The sequence below is a fragment of the Ahaetulla prasina genome, chromosome 1, assembly GCF_028640845.1.
Source record: "Ahaetulla prasina isolate Xishuangbanna chromosome 1, ASM2864084v1, whole genome shotgun sequence".
Taxonomy (NCBI): Eukaryota; Metazoa; Chordata; class Lepidosauria; order Squamata; family Colubridae; genus Ahaetulla; species Ahaetulla prasina.
Genome location: NC_080539.1, coordinates 57,441,674 through 57,462,032, shown reverse-complemented (window position 1 = coordinate 57,462,032; position 20,359 = coordinate 57,441,674). Strand labels below are relative to the sequence as shown.

The following is a 20,359-nucleotide window of genomic DNA, read 5'->3' as shown; positions in this document are numbered from 1 at the left end:
ATAAGAGAGGGACAGCCTTGCTACAGCTTTGAAGAGTTGTGTCTGCTGGGAAAAGTAGATGTCCTAAAGCTGGGCCAGGATGTGAGACAAAGCAGACTGAAACCAAGAGATGTGGAGTCAACCAAGACTCAGAGAACAACGGGGATCAGGGCTAGAAACCTGGTGGCTTAAGGAAAGGCCTAGTGCAGCGGTTCTCAACCTGTGGGTCGGGACCCCGTTGGGGGTCGAATGGCGATTTGCCAGGGGTTGCCTAAGACCATCGGAAATATGGGAAGTATACTTGTGAGTCGAAGAATCACGCTCCAATGGTTGACTCCACAAGCCAGCTGCAAGCTCTTCAAATTGCTAGCCTAATCTGGCTTCAAGCGTGATAAACTTAATAGGGGAGGAGTCTCCGCTTTAATGCCTCCGTCCTCAAGGCAATCTCAAGCAGTTCAGATCGCTAGCCAATACGGCTTCAGGCACGATAAATTCAAAATGAAAATAATTTTACGGTTGGGGTCGCCACATCGTGGGGAACTGTATTAAAGGGGTCACCACATCGTGGGGAATTGTATTAAAGGGGTCGCAGCACTATAAAGGTTGAGAACCACTGGCCTAGTGGGTTCTGATGTCTCAAAGAGAGGACCACAAAACAGTTAGAACCTATCAGAATCATTTTACTGCCTTTTAAGCCCCATTTTTACATATCTGACAGTTGCTGCATCTGAACCACTTGATCAGTTCATTGTGCTGATTGTGAGATCATAGGCCTGTCAACATTCTTGCAGTACCAGTTTTGCTACAGCACTGTCCGTGTCTGTATTTTCCTATTTGTCATCTAGTCCCAAAATGGGTATTTGGATATGGATTATGCTAAAAGTCAAACCAATAGCATAAGCACTGTTGACTCAAGCTATTTTTTTAGGTCTGTACAAACTGATTCTGTAATTCTGTGGATAATGTCTATAGGGCAAGACACCATTCCTTGCTCATCTTCTTCATATACCACACTGGTCCTATAATATAAGTGCCAAGCATTAAAATAGAAAAGCAGAAAGGTTTATCCCATATCTATGAGCTGGAATTTTAAAAGACATATCCATCTATTTATCTTTATATCTGAATTTAGAGGCTGCTCTTGTTATGCTAATGTATAACAAATGGATTTTGTGATTTGGGGCCTAGAAGGATTCAAATTCAGTATGTTCCCAATATGAAGACCTTAATGTGTTTCTACTTCAGTATATTCAAGTCCAAGCTGCTGCTGTTTTTCTTTCTCCTCTTCTTAAAGCAATTTATGTTCCTGTTCAAATTTCCATTGAAGTATAATCTCATGGTGAAATAGCTGCATGGCATAGTTTTATATTTCTATTTTTTAATTACATGCAAAAAGAAATGGGGCTTAATTTAATGGGTAGTTCTTCAATTTCTCTTCCAGGAATTTGCATGAAATTAGCTTTTCAACTTTTTACTCAGAAAAATCAAGATTTTATATCCCGGCTGTTTCAAGCAATTCTAAACAACTCAAGAGTGTTGTCTACAGAGAATTAGACTGCTGATTGTGCCTTGTCTACTCTGATTGTAATCTTGAAACATGCTTAACCTGGGTTAATTAATTTATTATTTAATTAATTAATTCAATCGCAATAATATAAGAGCAAACAATAGATTTAAACTTAATGTTAACCGCTTTAATCTTGATTGGAGAAAATATGACTTCTGCAACAGAGTTATTAACACTTGGAACACACAACCTGACTCTGTGGTCTCTTCTCAAAATCCCAAAAGCTTTAACCAAAAACTGTCTACTAATGACCTCACCCCATTCCTAAAAGGACTATAAGGGGCGTGCATAAGAGCACAAAAGTGCCTACCGTTCCTGTCCTATTGTTCCCTTTCATTATATCAAATTAATATAGTTATTGCATACTTTTGCTCACATATATGCTTATATGATATGTAGTTATTTTATGTTGATGCTTGTGTATATTGTTGTGACAAAAAAAATAATAATTAGTTCACTAAGCCTTTTTCTGGATTTGCACCATACATAGAACGAAAATATTACTGTAGCTCTTTTTGGTAGCCCTATTTCCCCCCAACAATGGCTGGTTGTGATTTCAAGAAACATTACAAGGGAAAAAACCTCCCCGTTGCAGATTCCAGCAATTACATTTAATTCCTATCCAACCACGTTCAACCAAGACTGCTGCTAATCCAATCAACAGGGGGCTCTAAGGGCCATTCCCCTCTAGACTCAATAAATTGCAATATTCTTCCAGTATCAGACAACATACATTTACTGGGTTATTTGCATTTGATACAAAGTTAAGAACAGCTCTATTTTACTTCTTTTTTAAAAACAATAATAAAGGTCTACAACCAGATTTACACAGATTCAATATCTTTACAATAATGATTGAATTCAATCATTGAATATGTTTAAATCTGGTTGTGTCCTGTTTGAATCATAGTATCTGCAGGCTTGTGTGGCATTTTTTTTCCACCCATCCCATCAGTTTCCTTAAAGGGACAATATATTTTCAACCACACAAACACATAACACATGCAGCTACCTAGCCCTTTTATTTAAATAGGAGATCATAGGACAGGAAGCAACCTTGGTTTTCTAGTCCAGGGGTCTCCAACCTTGGTCCCTTTAAGACTTGTGGACTTCAACTCCCAGAGTCCCTCAGCCAGCAACGCTTTGCTGGCTGAGGGACTCTGGGAGTTGAAATCCACAAGTCTTAAAGGGACCAAGGTTGGAGACCCCTGCTTCATAGGATTTAGCCTCCAGGCCCCTTATCATCTTTGTTGCTCTTCTCTGCACGCTTTCTTGGGCCCCAGCATCTTTTTTGATTAAATGTGAATAATATTAATAATCCCCTGTATACTTATTTAAGAGCTCCACTTATTTATGTGGTCCTTAGATCTCAATAAATACATGTGGTCCCAATTGCCTTGTAGAATATAGTTTATTTGTTGTTTAAGTAGATGCACACATTAGTATGAGTGCTTGCATGTGTGTATGTGCATTTAATTCATTATACCGAAATTCAGGAGAAATCTGTCTATCAAGCATGTTAATTCCCTACTAAAGGAGGTAAGGGGCAGGACAAATGTTCATCTAATTTTGAAGGAATTAGTTGTACGTTCTTCTCTGAAAATATCACTGGTAAAGCTTCATTAGTATGTATTTTCACATAATTCAATTAGGCAAAATACATACAAATGCCAGCAGTGCTGTTCCTACTCAGGGAGTGTTGGTGAGGCTTTAAGCAGATCTGAAACAAAAAAATTGCATAAACGGCATGTAATGTCCTGTGCATACAAAGATACCTTCAGGGTTCTAATAAATTCATGAAACTTTTAAAAGCATGATTTCCTAGCAGGCAATCACTTTTAATTAAGAGGATCACCTACAGCAACACATGTCCTTCAAAAACTTACATTATTTTTTTCATTTTTTGAATTTCAAAGTTTCTGTAGTAAAAGTTGAATTGCTGAGTAGCTTAACCTCAAACAGCTCTCAGGCTTTCATGACAGTTACAAACCACTGGTGGTGCCTCCTTTATAGGAAGAAAAGAGCCTTAACACAAGAGAGAAAGAAGGAAATCTCTTTCTACATTTAGCTAGAAGCAAGTATTCCCTCCAGAGGTCAGAAAAGTTTTCTCGAGTTAAAGATTTTTTTAAGGACATTGGAGCTACTTGAACAAGTAATCTCTGTAATTACATTTCACCATTCAATGCACAATTAATGATTTGAACAAGTAATGTCTGATTATTTCCTTTATCCACTAAATATACAAATTGGTGGCAGCCATTCTTTCATAAATTTTAGGTTTCACTGTTTTATTTTTAATAAAACGGGAAAGTTGGTAGAAATCATCAGTTTGACTAAATAAATATAAAGTGGCTGCAGCTTGACTGGATTTTAAAGAACAATATATTGTTTCCATTAGGCAGCATGTTAACATTCTTCCTAATTTTTTTTAAATGACAAATTTCTCTTCTAAAAAAAATCTTAGCTGATGGGGGTGGGGAAGGGGCTAACATTTCAACCATGTATGAAGGTCACTTAATCGCTCAATTATTAACTATTACGCACCTTTAAACTGTATCTGACTAGATTGGATAGAACTTTTAGTTGGCTAAATATTTGTGGCTCTATGGAGTCTTTTGATAGCATTCCTGCCAATAGGACTCCGATAAAGGACGACTTTTTTGCTTTCTGGAAAGAGAAAAAGAAGATGGTCTTTTCCTGTGATCCTGAATCCCTTCAACCTGCTTTTATTAATGTCAGGTGTATTTGTATTAAGACTTTTCTCCTCATGATTTAATTATGGAGAAGCAAAAAATATGTATATAAAGATATTAAAATATTAAAATTATTAAATATTAAACATTTACATATTTTAAATATCAAACTGCATATTAAAAAAATCAAACAATAGATACAAACTCAAGGTAAAGCACTCCAAACTTGATTGCAGAAAATACGACTTCAGCAATAGAGTGGTCAATGCCTGGAATGCTCTACCTGACTTTGTTGTTACATCCTCAAACCCCCATAGCTTCAACCTTAAACTGTCTACTGTAGACCTCACACCATTCCTAAGAGGTCTGTAAGGGGGCATGCATAAATGTGCCAGCGTGCCTGCCGTCCCTGTCCTACTGCCCCATTTATTTGTACTCATTTCCATGTCTATACTTATACCTGTTATCTTGTACATGTTTGACAAACTAAATAAATAAATAAAAAATAAAAAATAAATATTTCTGAGATTTGGCTGCGGAAGGGAGGGTTGCCCTGCCCAATATCTCTCAAACTAGATTTTAGTGTCCAGAAACTGTGACTTCAAGGTTAGGAAAGGGAGCTGGTGAAGATTCTCCTGGAGGGCTCGATGGTGATCAGATGCTATATTTTCTAATTTGATGGAAATTTGGCTCCAGTCACAAGCTGGAGAAACTTCTGGAGATAATCCTAGGTACTATCCAACCTCCTATTTGAACTGTTTAACCATATTGCCAGGCTGGTGATCCATACAGACTCTGTACTTGAATGGCAGAGTTTGCCTAAACTCTGGATTTTAAAACAGTCTGTCAGCTTTTACTTCAAAGCAGCTGGAATGTATTAGTATTAGTATTTATTGAATTTTTATACCGCCCTTCTCCCGAAGGACTCAGGGCGGTTCACAGCCAAAATAAAAACAACAATAATTTACAGATAAAACGAAAATTAAAAAACTTATTAGATGTATGGCCAAATACATCTACATCTAATACATCTGAGTCCCTAGGGAGATAGGGCGGTATAAAAGTACGAATAATAAATAAATAAATAAATAAAATTAAAACATTTAAAACCTTAAAACCCCATAAAATTTGTATCAAATATTAAAAATATTAAAAAACTATTTAAAATTCCTATGCCAGTCCTGCGCGAATAAACAGATACGTCTTCAGCTCGCGGCGGAAGGTCCGAAGGTCAGGCAGTTGACGAAGTCCAGGGGGAAGTTCATTCCAGAGGGTGGGAGCCCCCACAGAGAAGGCCCTTCCCCTGGGGGCCGCCAGCCGACATTGCTTGGCGGACGGCACCCTGAGAAGTCCCTCTCTGTGCGAGCGTACGGGTCGGTGGGCGGCATTCGGTAACAGCAGGCGGTCCCATAAGTACCCTGGCCCTAAGCCATGGAGCGCTTTAAAGGTAGTAACCAAAACTTTGAAGTGCACCCGAAAGACCACATGTAGTAGTGCAGCCTGCGCAGGAGTGGTGTCACATGGGAGCCACGTACGGCTCCCTCTATCACCCGCGCAGCTGCATTCTGAACCAACTGGAGCATCCGGGTGCTCTTCAAGGGGAGCCCCATGTAGAGAGCATTGCAGTAATCCAAGTGAGAGGTAACAAGAGCATGAGTGACCGTGCACAGGGCATCCCGGTCAAGGAAGGGGCGCAACTGGTGAATCAGGCGAACCTGATAAAAAGCTCTCCTGGAGACAGTCGTCAAGTGATCTTCAAACGACAACCATCCATCCAGGAGAACGCCCAAGTTATGCACCCTCTCCACTGGGGCCAATGATTCGCCCCAACAGTCAGCCGCGGCTGCAGCTGACTGTACCGGGGTGCCGGCATCCACAGCCACTCCGTCTTGGAGGGATTGAGCTTGAGCCTGTTTCTCCCCATTCAGACCCGTACGGCTTCCAGGCACTGGGACAGTACCTCGATAGCTTCGTTGGGGTGGCCTGGGGTGGAAAAGTACAGCTGCGTATCGTCAGCGTACAGTTGGTACTTCACCCCAAAGCCACTGATGATCTCACCCAGCGGCTTCATATAGATGTTGAACAGGAGAGGCGAGAGGATCGACCCCTGCGGCACCCCACACGTGAGGCGCCTCGCGGTCGATCTCTGCCCCCCTGCCAACACCGTCTGCGACCGGTCAGAGAGATAGGAGGAGAACCACCGATAAACAGTGCCTCCCACTCCCAAACTCCCCAGCCGGTGCAGCAGGATACCATGGTCAATGGTATCAAAAGCCGCTGAAAGGTCTAATAGGACCAGGGCAGAGGAACAACCCCTGTCCCTTGCCCTCCAGAGATCATCAATCAACGCGACCAAAGCCGTCTCCGTATTATATCCGGGCCAAAAGCCTGACTGGAACGGGTCTAGATAGACAGTTTCATCCAGGTATTGGGGTAATTGTCGTGCCACCACACTCTCTACAACCTTCGCCACAAAGCGAAGGTTGGAGACCGGATGATAATTTCCTAAAACAGCTGGGTCCAGGGAAGGCTTTTTGAGGAGGGTCTCACCACTGCCTCTTTCAAGGCGGCAGGGAAAACCCCTTCCAACAAAGAAGCATTGATAATCCCCCGGAGCCAGTCTCATGTCACCTCCTGTGTGGCCAGCACCAGCCAGGAGGGGCACGGGTCCAGTAAACATGTGGTGGCATGCAACCTCCCCAACAACTTGTCCATGTGGGTTTGCTGATCACGTATGTTGTGTCTTGCCCGCCCTCAGAGCAGCCGGGGCCTTCTTACCTGCTCCCGCACACTGAGGAATGTATGCCTCCCGGTCCCAGTCCTGGCTCCATGCCCACACAAACTGCAGAAGGAGAATCTCCCTGCCCCAGCCCTGACTCCATGCCCAGGCAAGCAGACAGCTAGACCCCTCCCCTCCTCCACAGCAGGTGAGCCTGAGGAGGGTTTATTACCAACAGCTGATTGGTGTGACCCTCGCATCAGAAGATTGGAGAGGCGGAGGCTACAGAGGGAAGGGAGGGGCAGGCCTTAATGAGTGCTAAGTCATGGAGCCACACCCCATGGCCTATATAAAGGATCTACTTTCTGGCAGTCTCTGAGTCAGGCAAAAGTCAAACTTATCTTGCTGAAGTCACTTACTGGTCTCCTGCCTGCTCTGAGGACTTTGCTAGGACTTTGGGCAGAGCTGCAGAGGCACGCCTGATTCGGATTTCCCGGACCCAGCCGTCAGCGGAGGAGTGGGACACGACAACGTACCTGGCTCCTTGCTGCGTGACAGCTGCCCTGCCCGAGCTCCTGGAGGTGCTGGCTGGGGTGGCAGTTGAGACCCCCAGACTTTTAGTCATGGGGGACTTTAACTTGCCATCTTCCGGCTCGTCATCGACGGCAGCTCGGGAGTTCATCGCTTCCATGACGGCCTTGGACCTGACCCAAGTAGTTGATGGCCCTACTCACATTGGGGGTGGCACTCTGGACTTGATTTTTCTCTCTGGTCAGTGGTTGAGAGATCTGGACTTAAAGGAAATAGTCATTGAACCTTTGTCATGGTCAGATCACTCTCTTCTTCGCCTGGACTTTCTGACCGCCATTCACCACTGCAGGGAGGCGGAGCCGACACGTTGGTTCCGCCCCAGGCGCCTGATGGACCGGAGGGGCCGGCAAGACCTGATTCTCTGGAGCCTTCTTCTGATTTGGCAACGCCCCAAGAACAGTTTTGGAGTGATGCAAGACTGCGCATGCGTGACCAGCGCGCGCAGCAGAAGCAGTGTTGGGATAAAGCCAAGTCATAATTGTCATGCAGTGACATCTGCAGAGACTATAAATAGGAGGCGGGACTTCCTGGTTTTTTGTCTTGGACAAAGCAATGAATTTGCGCGGGCAAACTGTATCAATGGAGGGAAGAATATATTCGTGAGTAATTCTGGCCTTATCTATAATTTCCTCGTTATCTCCAGAAACTTGGCAGGCCCGTGGGTAGACGTGGCCAGGACATATATCTATGTAAATAAAAGGAGAAAAGGAGGCCTCTGACTGACTCTTTGCTGGGAGTATTGGGGGGAGGGAAACAGAACAGAAATGTAGGAATGCTTCGCTTCCCTCAATGCCACTAGGTAGGTCTTACTATAAGACCTAACTAGTGTCCGGTCAGCTTCGAAACGGCTGGATCTCCAGGTACTCTCTAGGCGTCTTCTCCGGCGTTTCATCTCCCTCAGCTCCTCGAAGAACCAAGGGGCTGGTTGAGATCTACACCGGGTCAGAGGCCGCAAAGGCATGACCCGGTCTAAAGCCCCAGCCGCGGCCAGTTCCCAGGCTGCAACTAGTTCTTTAGCGTGCCGTGTGCTAGATCCTCAGGGAACGGCCCAAGCTCCGTCAGGAACCTCTCCGGGTCCATCAGGCGCCTGGGACGGAACCAACGTATTGGTCCTGTCTCCCTGCCATGTTGAGTGGCGGTCCGAAAATCCAGATGAAGGAGAAAATGATCTGACCATGGCAAAGGCTCTGTCGCTAAATCTCCTAAATCCAGATCATTTAACCACTGTCCAGAGATAAAAATCAAATCCAGTGTGCCTCCCCCAATGTGAGTAGGGCCATCAACTACTTGTATCAAGTCCAAGGCCGTCATGGAGGCCTTGAACTCCCGGGCCGCCATCGATGACAAGCCGGTCGATGGTAAATTGAAATCCCCCATGACCATAATCTGGGGGTCTCAACTGCCACCCCGGCAAGCACCTCCAACAGCTTGGGCAGGGCTGTAGTCACGCAGCAAGGAGCCAGGTACGTGACCAACAAGCCCATCTGACCCCTATGACCCCACCTCACAAAGAGGGATTCACAACCGGCTATCTGAGGCACAGTGGTCTCCCTCGGTTCTAGACTTTCCCTAATAACAACCGCCACCCCCCCACCCCTACCTTGGGTCCTCGGTTGATGGAATGCTCGGAAACCCGGTGGACACATTTCGACAAGGGGAACTCCCCCTTCCGTGCCCAGCCAGGTCTCTGTAATGCCCATAAGGCCCGCGGACCCCCCCTGTATAAGATCACAAATTAGGGGGGCTTTGTTAACCATGGACCGTGCATTGCACAGCATCAACCGAAGGCCCAAGCTCTGAGGATCTTGGCTGCCCGGGGAATGGGAGAAGTCTGAGGGGCCGGAGCGCGCGATCACTTTTAGCCAACGAGCATGCGCCCCCGGGGATTGATACGGCCCCCCACTTCCGCCATATCTGCCCCTCCCACTTACCGTACAAATGGAGCCACCCTCACAACCAGGAACATAACCCTCCCCCCTTACCTTCGGACCAGTTGAAATAATGCCGCGAGCAGGTGCAGGAACTGGACCCCTCCCCGACGGGTTACTCTCTAGAGGACATTACCTTCAATATATATTATCATGGACAGGTCAATTTCTGGCGATTATGATATTCCTCAGCGCCACCAATGTCTGCAGGGGGTAAGACTATTGAGATAGTCTACCCTGCTTGCTTATGGATCATGGAAGCCTTTAGGAGGTGCTTGGGAATGATATGGGAAGTATTTTGATTACACCTCTAGTTGATTTCTGGAAGGCAAAGATGATGGTGACATTCTGTAAAATTACCTTTGAGATGCATCCTCCTGTTCATCAATCCAGAGGTTCCCTTGGTTTTGACAAGATTTGGCAAATATAACCAAATACGAGTAGTTTGTACCTCCAACACAGGGGTGAAATGCTCCCGGTTTGGACCGGATCGAGTGATCCGGTAGTGATTGTGGCAGATGGTTCGGAGAACCAGTAGTGATGTGGCATGAGGCTCCACCCTCCCGCCTGTGTGTCATTTCTTCCTGCTTTTAAAAGGTAAAAAAAAAAGGCTCTGACAATTGCGCGCCACAGCGTTGGAGCCTTTTTTTACCTTTTAAAAGCATTTTTTAACAACCTATTAAAAATGTTTTTAAAAGGTTAAAAAGAAGGTTCCGACAATCACAGCTATGGCACGTAATCGTCAGAACCTTTTTTTTACTTTTAAAAACATTTTATTACCTGTAACATTTTATTTTATTATAAAAAGCATTTTATTACCTATAACAACCTATTATAAATGCTTTTAAAAGGTAAAAAAAAAGGCTCCGACGATCACAGCTGTGGCCCACAATCATCAAAGCCTTTTTTTTACTTTTAAAAGCATTTTTTTACAACCTATTCGCCAGTAGTTCAGCATTTGCCGTTTATTTTTCTGGAACAGAAGACACTGCCAACAGTAACTCATGGCTTTATCATCTTAAGGGGCTTTCCTTCAAGACACCTGTGAAATTACAGCTAATGGAAAATACAGTTGCCTCCTAAAAGCAAAGAGATAACACCCATTATAGCAAAATAACAACTATTGCAGGAGCTTCATTGAGCTGAAATTCAAGTTGCTGGTTATTACATATGAAGGTCTTTATAGCTATGGGATTATCTCCCATATTATTATTATTATTTTATTATATTATTTATTTATATATTAAATATTTATATATTTATATATTATATTATTATATTATATTATTTATATATTATATTTTGTCACTAGCCATGGTCATCCCTATCTTCAAAAAGGGAGACCCCAGCCTAGTCGAAAATTACAGACCAATCTCTTTATGCTGCATCATTTGCAAAGTCATGGAATCAATCATCAACCAATCCATTACCCTCCACCTAGAAACAAACCACCTACTCTCTAATAAACAATTTGGTTCAGAAAAAAATTATCTTTAATTACAACTTCTACACTGCAAAAACATATGGACTACAAATCTTGATCAGGGCAAAGCAATGGATGCAATGTACATAGACTTCTGTAAAGCCTTTGATTCAGTAGTACATGACAAACTACTTCTAAAACTAAAATCCTACGGCATCTCATAATTGGATAACCGCGTTCCTGTCAAACAGACAAGAAGTGGTCAAAATCGGGAGCGTCCTATCAAATCCTGCACCTGTTAATAGCGGTGTCCCCCAAAGGAAGCGTTCTAGGACCAACACTCTTTATACTATAACATAAATGACCTTTGTGATCATATTATAAGTAATTGCATTCTCTTCGTTGATGATGTTAAACTACCACTACCAATGCTACCCTTCAAAAAGACCTTGACTTTGTGTCAGAATGGTCAGAAAATTGGCAACTCCAAATCTCAACCAACAAATGCTCTGTCTTACATATTGGCAAAAGGAATCAGAACACAAAATACAAGCTAAGTGGACATGATCTTGTAGATGACCCTCACTCTGTCAAGGACCTTGGAGTACTAATATTAAATCTAAGTGCCAAAACCCATTGTAACAACATCACCAAAAAGACATTAAGGGTTGTAAACCTCACCTTGCATAGCTTTTTCTCTGGTAATGTTATACTATTAACCAGAGCATACAAAACATTTGCTAGACCAATTCTCAAATACAGCTCATCTGTCTGGAACCTACACTGCATATCGGACATTAATACAATTGAACGTATTCAGAAATATTTCACAAGAAGAGTCCTCCACTCCTCTGCTCGCAACAAAATACCTTATGCCACCAGACTCGAAATTCTGGGTTTAGAAAATTTAGAATTACACCGTCTTCGGTATGACCTAAGCTCATGAGCATAGCTCATAAAATCATCTGCTACAATGACTACTTCAGCTTCCACAACAATACACAAGCACACAATAGATACAAACTTAAAGTGAACCGCTCCAAAGTCAATTGCAGACAATATGACTTCAGCAACAGAGTATTTCAATGTCTGGAATGTACTACCTGACTCTGTGGTTTCATCCCCAAACCCCCAAAATTTTAACCCTAGACTGGCTTCTGTTGACCTCACCCCATTCCTAAGAGATATGTAAGGGGCGTGCATAAGAGCACCAACGTGCCTACCATCCCTGTCCAAATGTTCCCTTTAACTGTATTCACTTTATGTATTCAATTCATGCTTATGCTTATATATATTATCTAATATGTACTCGGCAAAATAAAAAATAAATAAATAATATAGAATCAGCCCATCCTATACTGAAGACCCCTCAGAGGAGGACATGAGACTTTGTAAACAAGTCTTATCAATGCTTGCTCCAGGCCTATGGAATGCCTTTCCTTTCCAAATGCTTTAATTATTTCTATACCCCTTGCAATTTGCATACCGAGCAAATAAATCAACAGATGATGCTGTTAATATGGCTCTGCACTACATCCTACAACATCTTGAGTCTCCAAAGACCTATGCAAGGGTCCTTTTTGTAGAGTCCTTTAGTTCAGCATTCAATACCATCATTCCAGACATTCTTCTAACTAAGCTACAGGTACTGGAACAGACTTGTAAGTGGATCACAAGCTTCCTAACAAACAGGAAGCAGCAGGTGAAGCTAAGCAAGATCACATCAGATACCTGTACAATTAGCACAGGAGCCCCCCAAGGCTGTGTGCTCTCCCCACTTCTCTCTGTATACCAATGACTGCATCTCCAACGATCCATCTGTTAAGCTACTGAAGTTTGCAGACAGTGACCAACAGTGATTGGTCTCATTCGAGACAATGACGAATCCGCATATAGACGAGAGGTCGAACGACTAGCCTTGTGGTGCAACCAAAACAATCTGGAACTGAACACACTCAAAACCGTAGAAATGGTGGTAGACTTTAGGAGAAACCCTTCCATACTTCCACCTCTCACAATACTAGACAACACAGTATCAACAGTAGAAACCTTTAAATTTCTAGGTTCTATCATATCGCAAGATCTAAAATGGACAGCTAACATCAAAACATCATTAAAGAAGGACAACAAAGAATGTTCTTTCTGCACCAACTCAGTAAGCTCAAACTGCCCAAGGAGCTGCTGATTCAGTTCTACAGAGGAATTATTGAGTCTGTCATTTGCACCTCTATAACTGTCTGGTTCGGTTCTGCAACCCAACAAGAAAACACAGACTTCAGAGGATAATTAGAACTGCAGAAAAAATAATTGCTACCAACCTGCCTTCCATTGAGGACCTGTATACTGCACGAATCAAGAAGAGGGCCGTGAAAATATTTACAGATCCCTCACATCCTGGACATAAACTGTTTCAACTCCTACCCTCAAAACGACGCTATAGAGCACTGCACACCAGAACAACTAGACACAAGAACAGTTTTTTCCCGAAGGCCATCACTCTGCTAAACAAATAATTCCCTCAACACTGTCAGACTATTTACTGAATCTGCACTACTATTAATCGTTTCATAGTTCCCATCACCAATCTCTTTCCACTTATGACTGTATGACTGTAACTTTGTTGCTGGCAATCCTTATGATTTATATTGATATATTGACCATCAATTGTGTTGTAAATGTTGTACCTTGATGAACGTATCTTTTCTTTTATGTACACTGAGAGCATTTGCACCAAGACAAATTCCCTGTGTGTCCAATCACACTTGGCCAATAAAAAAAAAATTCTATTCTATTCTATTCTATATTCAGTAAGACAATGCTCTTACCAAGCTTTTGGAAAGCAAGGACAATATTGGGGCTGCTGTTTCTCTCCAGTTGTTTCAGAGCTTCATTTTGCTATAAATTTAATGGACTTTGTTAGATTTTTCTAAGTGTGAATTGCCAGAGCTTTTGATTGTAGCAGCATGTAAAATAAATTAAATAAATTAATTTTATCTTAATCAAATTAAATTAAATTAATAAAAGTTTTGCCTGCGAACTGTGAAAATGCATTCCTCCATGTCAAATATCACTATTCACCAGTGTTATGCATGTGTGAAAACAAGTAAAGCCTTGAGGTTTGTTGATTTGGGATGTAATCTGGATCAGCAGGATATTAGAGTTGATGCAGTATGTCGGTAGTACTATTCTATAATCCTAGAATAGATGTTTGTCTTATGTAACCCAGTAGACCAATATCTTCAACAGCAACAAAGCAGAGCAAAAGTTGACACACAATACAAAGCAAATTAGCTGCCAAGCCCAGAGGAGAACGTCATTTAATACAACTTTGTTTTGCTTGGTTAGTTTAATTGAATATTTGATTTCTACCCTGAATCAATAGTAGCAGCATTTTGGGGGCACTAGATACATTTGGAATCTTGAAAAGATGTCTCATAAAATAGCTGTCATGGGATGGGGCTTTATACTATCTTCAACTATTTTAGTTAGCTAAAAAAAAAACCTACAGAAAATCTAACACTCTCTAATTGCTCTGATGATAGATGAAAGGCTGACAATAGTGCAACTGATGGGTTTGTTGCCTGTTTCCTTTATAATATTTTTTAAAATACAATTCACCTGTTCTATCAATAAACATGTACAATATATGGGAAGTGATTATAGTTTAGGATAGAGTGTGAGACTTCTAACATCACCTCTTGACTTTCCCAGTTAAAATGGTTTAGAAAGACTAAGAATGGCTTTTCTCATCCATTCCTGACTTCTCGGAGAGCCACTGTGAATCTGAATAGCTTCAACCAAATCAAGGTCCACCAGAATCAGATGGACCATGAGCTGATACAATATTCATCATGTTTTATGTTAAAACTCACAGCAGCCACCGGGGCTGGAGTTTTGTGTCACTTGTGAGGTCAATAACAGAGGAATTCTCAATGTTCTTGCTGTTTAAGTATAGTCCACCAATTGGACTGTTAAGAGTGCAGCCTTGTCTCATATTGGATGACCACCATAATCAACTACCATAATAATTGTGAACAGTTTCTAACATTCCTGATTATTTTTAGTGGTTGTAATGGATGGATAACCCTTTGAAATGGCTCATACACGTTGCAAAGGAGTTAACAAAGATGTACAGTGTGTGGCAAGCAACTAGATTATAAAGGATGGCTACTGGACAATTAAAAAAAAAGAGTGGGAAGGACACAGCTGCATCACAATGATCAAGATGTGCCAGAATAAATTAGCATCATGCAAAGTTGGGGCCATGTTTAATTCATAGGCTGTGCCTATATTTAGCCATCTTATTATGTGTAATATAATCCATCCGTTTATTGAAGGTTAACACCAAGAATTACTCCTGGGTATTCTGTAGATGTGTCATAGGTCACTGTAGCCCTTCTAATCTCAAGCTACTTAGAAAAACGAAATGGGGAGGGGTAAAAATTATATAGGGTATCAAGTTAAATGAAAAGAAAATGAATTCTAATTGCTGTTATCTTATCCCAGGTGCTTTTTTTTTATTTTACTGAGAAAAAGAACATGGGAGACAAAGGAAATATTATCAGCAGTTAATAAAAGAATACTGTCCTCTGACTTCACAAGCATACCACTGCTAAATTCAAACACTTGTGTGGCATCTGAGACTGACTAAAAGGGAACTGCCACTGTCTATGGAAGCACACCGGGAATCAGTGGATGTAGGGCTGTCAAGAAGCTGTAGAAAAGTCATTTGAAAATGATGCAAAGTACAGGAAGAGACAAAATTTTGAACTTTGAGAATGTTCAGTGAATAAAAAGAGTGCTAAACCAGAAGCTGTTTGACTGTGTTTCTGTGTATGGAAGAAGCATTCAAATCTGTATTCAAGAGGGAAACTGATATTTTTTTCCTAGAGAAAGGTATAGCCTTGAAAATACCAAGATCTCAGAAAGTGCCTGGGTTTTTTTTTTGGATATCAGTGCATTAAGTATGAAATAATATACCTTTAAACTAGTAGTATAAGTTATTGAGTTGAGGTTTGGACAAAATCTAGAGAACTTAGGGTTTCTGTTGGTTATAAAGTGCACTAGTTAAATTTGTCTCAGGGGCCAACCCATGATATTTGCATCGATCTAGGATTGGTGCTACACCAATCATTCTTCTTTTATCATTGTGCAACTGAGCTGAAGTTGAAGTTTCAGCTGAAGAAATGAATATGGGAAACTTTTCCAGGTTAGATGCATGAATAACTTTCCAATTTAAGAAGCATTTCTTCTTATTCCGTTCAACTCCTTGCTATCGAAGCATCTTTTTGGAAGGAAATTTGAAACACTGCACCCTGGTATTTGTTAGGTGGGGAAATACTGATTGGTTCATGAACAATGTTGGTGGTGCTAAGGACATTTATAGCATGGTGCAGGCATTATTCTTAGAACTTGGGGACTATGTGAAAGTATCTTCAATTTAACCTGTCTCATCAAAGTGGGTGTAAGAATTGTCTATGCATGAATTTTCTTGGTAACCCACACTGAATAAGAAAGTGTGCAATTCTACCAGTAAATGTTCTTCTTATGTAAAGACATTCATAAGAAACTTTTGCCTTACTTCCCCAACCCAACCCCACACAATTTTTTTGATTGGATAACTTCTTCAGAACATTTTCAGCATACTTTTTCTTGATTTCAACATGTAATCCTGGACATGTGGAATAGTCAGTTTGTTATGCAGGAATAATTTGGTGGATCTATTATGTGTACACCACAATATTCATAGATTGCTCAGATAGTTCTTCATCAAACTGAAGTGAACTATCAACTTTTTGGGGATGTATGGAGAACTGAAGATGGCTCTGCGATAGCCGAGCTGATGACCATGACAAAGACTAGGGAACCGTGAGCAAACCAGTTCTTTGGAACTTTTCTGGATAAGGAGAAGACAAAAAACTATTCACCTGTGCTGTAGATAAATGTTTGTTGCGAGGAGACTATACGGAACTGCCACAGGTTGAACACTGGGAGATGTTGGGATTAACCATCTTGCTTGCAATTGTGGTGGAAACTTTCAAACCACATTAAGTTTCCAAGCCTCACTTTCTAATTACTTATGAAATTGTTCATTAACTACTTCTAAGTTATTAGAGTCCTTCAGAATGAAAAATTTGAATATGTTATGTGAGTCTGCCTTCAAGCCCAAATTAAAGAAAATTTTAATCACAAGCTTAATACCGTATTTTTCAGAATATGACATGCTCTGGATTATAAAATGCACCTACCTTTTTTGGTCAGGAAAACAAGAAAAAGAAATCTGCCTTTGCCTCTGCCTCCCAGCAATTTTGCCTCGTTGCAGCAAACAACAAATAGCTTGCTTTACTTTCATTTTCGTTTTCAGCATAGCTTGATTAGTACAAGAAAAAAAAATCTGCTCCCAGCAATTTACTTCCTTGCAGCAAGCAGCAGAGGCCCACGCAGCAATAGGCAATGGCAATCCGTGGAGCCTGAATCAGCTGAGAGTCAGGAGGCCAATCCAACGGACAATCAACTTGTGCTAATTAGGCTGTGCTGAAGCTGAAATGGGCTGTTTCTTCTTGCTGCTTGCTGCAAGGAGGTAAATTGCTGAGAGGCAGAGGCCAAAGGGTGGGGGCAGTTGTGGGATTCAAGTAATTTAACAACCGGTTCTCTGCCCTAATGACTTCTTCCAACAACCACTTTGCCAAACTGCTCAGAAAGTTAATACCGGTTCTCCCGAAGTGGTGCGAACTGGCTGAATCCCACCACTGGATGGGGGCCAATGGGTGGGTGGAGCTACATTTGATGTATAAGATGCACCCAAATTTTCACCCCCTTTTACGTTTACTGTCTTATACTCCGAAAAATATGGTAAAATAAAAATATAAAGTAAATAGCAAAAAGCTAAATATGATTTTGATCTTAGAAAGTTATAAATGGACTAAGTGTCCAGATAAAGTTGGAATATTGTTACTTTTGGAACTAATTATAAAGAAAAAACATCTTGTCATGGGAAATAGATTCTGTTTTGGTTTTTACAAGACAAAACAAAAACAAGCAATTTTATGATTTCAAAACTGGGTTCTAGAGGAGACTAAAATTTTTAGGCAAAAGAAAGATTTACAGATCTGTAAAATGTTGCAAAACATAAGAATGAAAATATTGAAAGAGATGTTCAAATTATTTAAGAATGGAATCATAAAATAGCCACTATATAAATAATGCCAGTAATGATTTCTGCGTATATAGATTATGTCTAAAGGATGTTATTGCGAAAACAACAGATTAGAACACATTTTATCCAACAAGATATCAAAGATGAAATACAATAAAATACAAAATACAATAAAAGGGAAATATAAATGAAAAGCAAAGAAAATGACTTGGATTAAATGACCTGGATACAAAACAGGCTTTTGAAGTACTCTCTGTGATGGGACAAAGAAGAAATGAAGAGAAACATGGATATATTTCTTCCTTTTAGAAATAAAAGGAAGAAATATAAAGCTGGTTTATTTGATCAAGATTAAAAGATACTTTATTACCCCTGCAATACTTTACAGGCTTTCTGCTGACATTAGAACTGAAAAGATGATGTTTTATGGCTTTATTTCTAGATAAGATATGGAGTATGGAATGAAAAATGGCTTATTATAAAATAAGAGTGAAAATTACAGACCGAAATCGAATACAGATAAGTGAAGAGTTCTCCAATTAAGAAGAGAAAAAAATCAACTGCATGAGAGATACCTGGCTTGATAATACAGGTAGTCCTTGATTTACAACAGTTCATATAGTGACCATTCAAAGTTAGAATGTCACTGAAAAATGTGATTTATGACCTTTTTTCACAGTTACGACCTTGGTATCATCCCAGGATCATGTGATCAAAATTCAAATGCTTGGTAACTGGTTCATGCTTACGACTGTTGCTGTGTCCCAAGCTCACGTGATCACCTTTTGCAACCTAAAAGGTGCTAAAAAGGTAAACGCAATTTTGGATTGCATCAATGGAATTATAAAACTACTAGACAACTCGTAGCCCATTGTGTCATCTTTTCAGGGATATTTTCTCATTCACTGGTGTGTCCCCCAGGCCTCGACCTGAGGCGAAGGCCGAGCAGGTGGCATGCAGGCAGAAGGATGGTGAGAGCCAGGCCTGAAAGGCGGCCGAGCCTTGCCATGTCCACCCTGAGGTGGCCCTTCAGCTGAGCACCTTGCCTTCAGGGGCACTGGGCGAGCAGAGCATGCAAGATATGGAGATCAGCTGGGCTGCATGGTTGGTGTGGTAGACTGTGGTGAACGCAGGAAAGTGGGCGAGGTGTGGAGATCAGCTGGGCTGTGTGGCCGGCATGGTAGGCTGCAGCAAAGGCAGGCAAGCGGGCAAGATGCGGACATCAGCCAGAGAGTAGCTGGGCACGGGCTTGACTCTAGCCACCAGTCAAGGTGGGCAAGGTGAAATAGGGCAGGATGGGGCAGAGCGGAGCGGGGTGAAGCAGGATGGAATAGGCAGGGCCAGCCAGTGGTTGGATTTGCCAGTTCACCGAACTGCACAGAATTGTAACAATCGGTTCACAGGCAGCAGCCCACTTCTGCAAGAAAATGAGGGACTTTTCCAGACAGTTGCTGTGAGTCAAGAGTGACATAAAGATTAGATAGATGATGATAAATAGATAGATAGTGATAGAGATCATAGAGAGATAGATAGATAGATAGATAGATAGATAGATAGATAGATAGATAGATAGATAGATAGATAGATAGATGATAGACAGACAGACAGACAGACATAGAAAAAGCTCTTTTAATCTATAGAAAAATTAAAATCCATGTTTGAAAGATAATTGAGATATCAAGATGAGGCCAAATGTCTTTTGGTACATTAACTATTTAATATTGGGAGGAAGAATAGATCACCATTTTCTCTGGAAGCAGGGAATGACTAAAAAGAGTTAAGATGGCACTTGGAACACAGGTAAAAGTCAATTCTACAGCCAAACCCACCCATTTGCCCTCACCCTTGGCTGCATCAAGATCGGAGCATGATATGGAGTGGAGAGTGTAGGGCAATGACACAAAGGGAGTCAGTCCATACTGCACTCATGAGGTTTTCCATACTGTCCTCATGGGAAGGAGGTCTTTATTTTTTTAGGATTTATACAAGCACTGCTAGCTTCTTCTTTTTTTTTAATCTAAGAGATCTAGAAATCTACCTCTTCTTTTTCATTGTTCATCCAGATGTGTTCCAAGGGCCACCAAAAGATGTTTGGTCCACATACAGCTGCAGGGTCACAGGCTATTTACCTGTGAACTACTTCAACCCCCTATGAAGGAGGAAAATCTGCTTCTTCAGCATTTCTGAAGTTACTTTGTAAAGATTAGAAGCCATACACTTAAGAGATATAAGCACAATTAACTTCATCATTTCCAAGACTTCACACATTAGGGCTAGGAAATGTCCTCATGATTGATCTGAAG

General features: G+C 41.4%; 1 long non-coding RNA gene across 1 annotated transcript in view; it reads left to right on the top strand.

Annotated features, from left to right (window-relative positions):
- The window catches only part of LOC131189302 (uncharacterized), a 41,291-nt gene extending 22,425 nt beyond the window's left edge, over positions 1 to 18,866 (top strand). The window contains exons 2-3 of the long non-coding RNA XR_009152970.1: positions 18,499 to 18,648; positions 18,736 to 18,866. This is a non-coding gene — a long non-coding RNA (uncharacterized LOC131189302). The remainder of the gene's footprint in view (positions 1 to 18,498; positions 18,649 to 18,735) is intronic.
- Positions 18,867 to 20,359: the final 1,493 nt, after the last annotated feature.